The 6,138-nt window shown below is 48.1% G+C and overlaps 1 protein-coding gene across 2 annotated transcripts in view; it reads left to right on the top strand.

The window, feature by feature from the left end:
• Nucleotides 1-1,608: 1,608 nt before the first annotated feature.
• The window catches only part of LOC117225352 (acetylcholinesterase), a 132,754-nt gene continuing 128,224 nt past the window's right edge, over nt 1,609-6,138 (top strand). The window contains exons 1-2 of one of the 2 annotated variants that reach the window (XM_033478859.2): nt 1,609-1,849; nt 2,017-2,250. The gene's annotated coding sequence lies outside the window, so the exon portion shown is untranslated. The remainder of the gene's footprint in view (nt 1,850-2,016; nt 2,251-6,138) is intronic. The other variant, XM_033478857.2, reaches the window with a different exon arrangement.

Raw genomic sequence — 6,138 nt, 5'->3', positions numbered from 1 at the left:
GGTGACTCTGGACACTCGGGACAATGCGTTATAGCCTTTTGTACATTTTTTTTTGCTTCGTGGCGCCGAGAGAAACTCTACCGATTCAATGTTCAATGGGCGTTCAACGTGTCAAGGCGTATTATTCAACATCGCAACGTTATTATAGTCCGTATATAGGTTTGTCATATTAATTTAAGGAATTAAGGAATTTAAGGATTTTAACACTAGATTTACGGAGCACAAAAAACGCAGTTAACATTTAACAGCTAACACAAAAAACATTTATGTTTATATTTATCTTATATCTATTCTGATTTTTAACAAGTATTATTGTAACGTTTGTGCCATAAGTAACATATAAATCGAATAAATAACTCATAAATATAATCTTTACGATAAGAATAATCATAAATTAAGAAATTAGTAACTCGTCATTTTAACGGGTTCCGTAAATCTAGTGTTAAAACCATCGAAACAATCGATAATAATATTAACAGCTACATGAGAATATTCGCAAGTAAAAGTTTCCCATCAAAGTATTGCATTTAATTGTTACTACTTAAACGGTGCACTTTCATTCTTAATTATATTGAATCATCTAGTTATCGAAAAGCAACCTTTCTATATATCTTTACGATAAGAATAATCATAAATTAAGAAATTAGTGACCCGTCATTTCGACGGGTTCCGTAAATCTCGTGTTAACACGTTCCGTGCCACGTGTACCATCGATGGTACACGCTTGCATGTTTACTTAGTGAACTGAACAAATTGTTTACAAGAAATTTAGAACCGAAGAATCAATTTCCACCGCAAGAATGGGCGTTGATAAGTTTTTGTTACGTTGTTACGTGTACGAGAATTAATAATTGCACGTAATACATCAAGTTTTAGTAAAATATCAAAGTGTGAAGATTCGAGTAAAAAAAGCTCGGCACGGAACGTGTTAAGGAATATCTTGTTACATCTAACCTCCCTATTTCTTTTGTATTTTCCTTTTCTCTTTGCTGTAATTTTCTAAATAATAGACGACTTCCCGCATATATTCGATAAATAAATAAATAAATAAATAAATAAACAAATAATTGTTGGTAGGTAGAGGGTATCGCGTTGACATTTCATTTTTGCCCGAATTCCTTTATTCCACGATTTCGAAGGTGCGTCAAAAACAGCACGCCGTGTAGTTCCGGAGCAGGCTCGTTGGCCGCGATGCGGTTCCGTTCTGCGACTGCTACCGAGGCAGTACCGTGCTCGTGCTGGTGCTCGTCCGTGGCCGTGGTGTGCCATCAGGTTGCGATACTGCTCTCGGGAAACGACGCGACGCCGAGGTCCGTGGTCCGATGGCGCGGGGGTGCGGTGCCGCGGGGGTAGGGTATAGCCGGAGGGATGATAGCGCGAGAAACAGAAGAAGGAAGATGGAGAGAGCGGATAAGAGACAGAAGGCGCGAGTGCGGCGCGGCGAGGGGAGGGGAGGGGCCGGGAGCGGGCAGAGAGCGGGCAGAGAAAGAGAGAACGGGATTGCGCGCGTTCTAGGGGCGAGAGAGCTCGGGGAGAGGGTGGCGAGAGGGTTGAGTGGGGTGAAGCCGAGAGGGGATGCCAGGCCAGTTTACCCTTACTAGCCGCGGCTCGACTCGTCAGTGCGGCCTGAACGGTTAACCGGCCTACTTCTCTTTCGCACGCTCTTGCCTCGAGACTCCTCTGGTTTCTCTCGCGATTTGCGTCGTCGCCGTCGCCGTCTTAGTCATCGTCGTCGTCGTCGTCGTTGTCGTCGTCAACGCCTGGACACATCCTCGTCGGCTCGGTTCAACCCCTGAGGCCAGAGGGAGCGAAGCTGCTGGGAGTGGAAGACGGAGACGGAGAGTGACAGGTGAGGAGAGAGAGAGAGAGAGAGAGAGAGAGAGAGAGCGAGAGGGAGAGAGAGAGAGAGAAAGAGAGAGAGAGAGAGAGAGAGAGAGAGAGAGCGAGGCTCTCTGGCGAGTGTCTCTGTGTCTCTGGCCTGTGCCCGATAACAAGCCCGATACCGATGAAGAGCAGCCGTTGAACGGCACGGCACGGCACGCCACGGAAGCTGGAAAGAGGCAAAGGCCAGAGTCAGGGTCGTGGCAACCCGAGCGAGCAGACCGACAGCCGGACCAGCAGCGGCTGCAGAGGGTCTCCACCTATCCGTCCGGCTGAACCGAGTCCACCTACGCTCGACCCTCGACGCTCGACGCTGGACACCGGACACTGGAGCAGCTGGCGACGGTGCTCCGACCACCTCGGAAATCCGTAAGTGCCCGGAGTCCCGTCTCTTCCGACGGGATCGATCCCCCGCGTCTCCTATCGCGGCTCCTCGCGGCTCCGCGCGGCTCCTCGCGGCTTGTCCTCTCGCGATCGAATCTCTTCGAACCGACCCAGCCGTTCGCGAGCTCGTCGAAGATGATGCCAGAGCCAGCTGCAGGGCCTGCTGCCGGATTACACCGCGCCACGCGTCACTTCCGGCCGGCGTCGTCACGTCTTAGGCGGTCTCGGCCTCCTCGTGCACGCCACCCCCTAACTCTGTAAACACGGTATTTAAGATCGCCTCTCGGTCCCCGTAGCCTCGGCTCTGCCCAGCCAGTGATATTCGTGAACGAGCCAGTGCTTCGGGCCCGGGAGACAGGTTTTCGTGCGACGCAATTGGGCCTTGTTTCGTTGGTTCTGCGGTGAACGCACAGGACCGGAGAAATTTTTCGATCGCGAGTTTACGCGGGTTGTATCAGGCTGATGCAATTGCAGGTCCGCGGGGGCGATGATGCATTTTTGCTAGGACCCGAAGGAACGGGGGTTGAACGAGCGAAATCGCAGCGGGTTTATTGTACACCGGTTCGTAAGATTTAGGAAAACGTGCATGTTGGGGGAACGTTAATTGTGCACGGTGTAACTGCAGCTTTCCACGCGGAAAAATCTGCAGTTACGGATCGGTCGGGACGAAGGGCGAAAACGTTTCACTGGGATTGTTCGGTAGTCGAGTTTGTTCCTTAAACAACGGATCATTCGTTCGATTATTCTTTCGAGAGATTCTACGCGATTCTGGGAATAGTAGATGCGAAACTCGTTGACGTTATTTTCAACAGCGCGTTCGCAAGTGAAAAGCGTCGCCTGCGATTTTCGCAGTGTTTCCAATGCTGCCGGGTGAACCTTGTTCCCGAAAATTGAGTTGTTACGCTTTTAAAGTCCACTTTAGAAGTCCACTTAACCCTCGATTCGCTGGAATAGGAGAAGTCACGAGTTTCAGGCGCGGTGCATCTATCAGATTCAAAAATGGAAACTCTTTAATTGAAACGAAACTGTTCTTGCACTCGTGTATTTCTAAGCCAGGCGATCCGTTTAACCGCACGAATATACGTGCTTGAAATTCGCGGCTCTTCCGGCAATAATAAACTACGGATCTCGCGCATTCGCGACAGAAAAACCGTGTAGACCGAACGCGGAACGATAAAAAGAAATATACATTCGAAATTCCGTGTTCTCCAATTAATGCTGGCTATTTTTATCTTGCATAGTATTCCTCGGATCGATGAAACGTTAGAGATTAAATTAATGTAGAAAAACCACGTTCAACATTAGAAAATCGTTTAGTTTGGTTTAAAGTTTTCGCTGTGCCGAACTCGCGTTTAACATGGCCGACGTTATCGTTATCATCTCCGCGATAACTTGCAAAATTCCTTTACAGCTAAGTTAATCGTAGAAATTCTACTCCGTACGCATTAAAGATTAACGTCTTAAAAGCTGCTCCGATTGTAAATCTAGTCGCCTCTTGAGCAAGATAAGCCGTTCTGGAAAATACCATTAGCGAGAAAAGAATGTTATTTTGCAAATGAAAAACCGCTGCTCAATTGTTGCCGGTCGAGTTCGCAGCAGAGAGCTGGCGGTGCATCTCGTACACCCACGTTTGCACCGTGACGAGGGTGGTCGTGCGAACTGGTTAATGGGTCCAGCAATTATTTTCGAATGCCGGCGAGCAGCTTGCAGCGTCGTTGATCACAGCGGACCGAAAGCTCCGGGTGCTTTATCGAGCCCCGAACGCAATCTCGAACGACGTTGCTCGCGTTTACGCGCCGATGGGCCCCGTTCGCGTTATCCCGTTTTGCTAAACGATCGCGGCCGACAACCGTATTTCGTCGCAACAAGTTGAGCCGAAACGTAGAAACCAGCGGCCACGTAAAAACGTATGTAAATGTCGGCGCGCAACCGTCCGCGATCGATTCGGATCGATCGAATTCCTGGCGACCGGATGCCTCGTCGTGTAATTAATTCACCGGTTTTTATAGCGTGTCTAATTATGCGGAGTTCGACGAAGTTATTTAGGAACATCGATAAGCAATCGATTATTTTTAGCTGCGCTCACTTGTGCTTGTTTCACTGAAACTCGGGAACCTTGGCTGGCGCGCGGCCGTGTGTTTGGCGACACTATGCGACACGGTGCATCGAAAAGTTGCAGTCTTTTTTTTTTTTTTCTCTATATAAACACGATTCCGCCGCGATGCCATTGCGCTCTCGCGGCGAGCAACGTTTTAATTTCACGTGGGGAAAAAGTTTCGCACGCCCGGCGGAGGAGGGTACCTCTCGTGGATCGATGTATTTTTTTCGTTGGCAAGTTAATTATTTTTAAGCAGCTAAAAATAGCCGGCACGTTTTTTCCAGCGCGAGTTCCATGCAAAATGTACGTAATTTTCGTCGACCGCCAAACACCTCGATAATCAATTTAGTCGATGAAAACGCTCCCCGCGGTCGTGTCCTACGAATTTTCATGTCGCCGCGTTCCGCGGCAAGATCGGCGCGGTCTCGACGTCTTCCGCTTCACCATTAAATTGATCAACGTCCCGGCGAAAGAACACCAAGCTCCATTTAATCATCGCTCCCACAAATTAATTCCCCGGGGAACGTCCTTGTCGCAGCCTCGGAAAACGGGCCAGCGGAGGCTGAATCGGCGCGGCGCGCCGCGGCGCCGTATCTCGCATCCATGAAAATTCTTTCTATTTTCTGCTCCCTCTCTCTCTCTCTCTCATACTTTTCTTTACAACCGTCTTCTTTACTACTGGCTGCCCGCGTTCCTAGGAACGCTGCGCGCCCGTTAATAACCATTACCATCATTATCAACAGCCCGCGCGTAAAACTTTTAAAGTCCGACCACTCCGGCTGGCTCCGGCCTGCGCGCCGGGAGCTGTGTTTATTATTTCATAAATCTGTACAGCGGGGTATTAAAGTGCGGTACACGATGATAAAAGTAATGCGAGACGAATGGAGCAAACACCATCGCGAGGACAGGCCGAGGCAGCAGCCTGTCTTCGTCCTGCCTTCGTCCCACCTTCATCCCGTGACGCATGCTTTCCCATCGTTCGCCGTTTTTCTCTGCAATAATAATATCCTTTCGCTTTTTTATGCTCAGTCATCTCGGGATCCAAACATATCCAGTTTACTCGGACGCCTCGATAGTGCGGGTGGTTTGCCAAATTTGCAGGCCTCGATTTAGTTGTTGTAAAACATAATTTCCTTACGTAGCCGTTCAAGTGATCTACGAGACCACAATGACGATTTATTTCTATCTGAATCCAAGTCCTCGAGATCCGAATTGTTTTCATAGTCGTGGCACTTCGCAGACGTTTCAAGCTGCTGTTTCATTATTTTGGAGTATAATGGATTCTCTACGCTAGAGAGATCTGTCCTATTTCTATTACTAATTATTTTACTGCTTTCGATCAAACTTTCAAAGATCCAAAAATCGTTGACCCAATTCGGGTGTCGAATGAGAAAACCCTTGAATCAGGAACTAAAGAACTGTGCAAGCTTTGCGGCGATTGAAGTGCTAGCTACTATCTCGCACCATGGCGAGGAGAATAATTTGTGATCTACGAGACCACAATGACGATTTATTTCTATCTGAATCCAAGTCCTCGAGATCCGAATAGTCAATGGAACGGTTTACTTAGATGTTTTCAAAGTCGTGGCACTTCGCAGACGTTGCAAGTTGCTGTTTCATTATTTTGGAGTATAATGGATTCTCTACGCTAGAGAGATCTGTCCTATTTCTATTACTAATTATTTTACTGCTCTCGATCCAACTTTCAAAGATCCAAAAATCGTTGACCCAATTCGGGTGTCGAATGGGAAAACCCTTGAATCAGGAACTAAAGA

Source organism: Megalopta genalis, chromosome 2 (genome assembly GCF_051020955.1).
Source record: "Megalopta genalis isolate 19385.01 chromosome 2, iyMegGena1_principal, whole genome shotgun sequence".
Lineage (NCBI taxonomy): Eukaryota > Metazoa > Arthropoda > Insecta > Hymenoptera > Halictidae > Megalopta > Megalopta genalis.
This window is presented reverse-complemented; position numbering and strand designations above follow the sequence as displayed.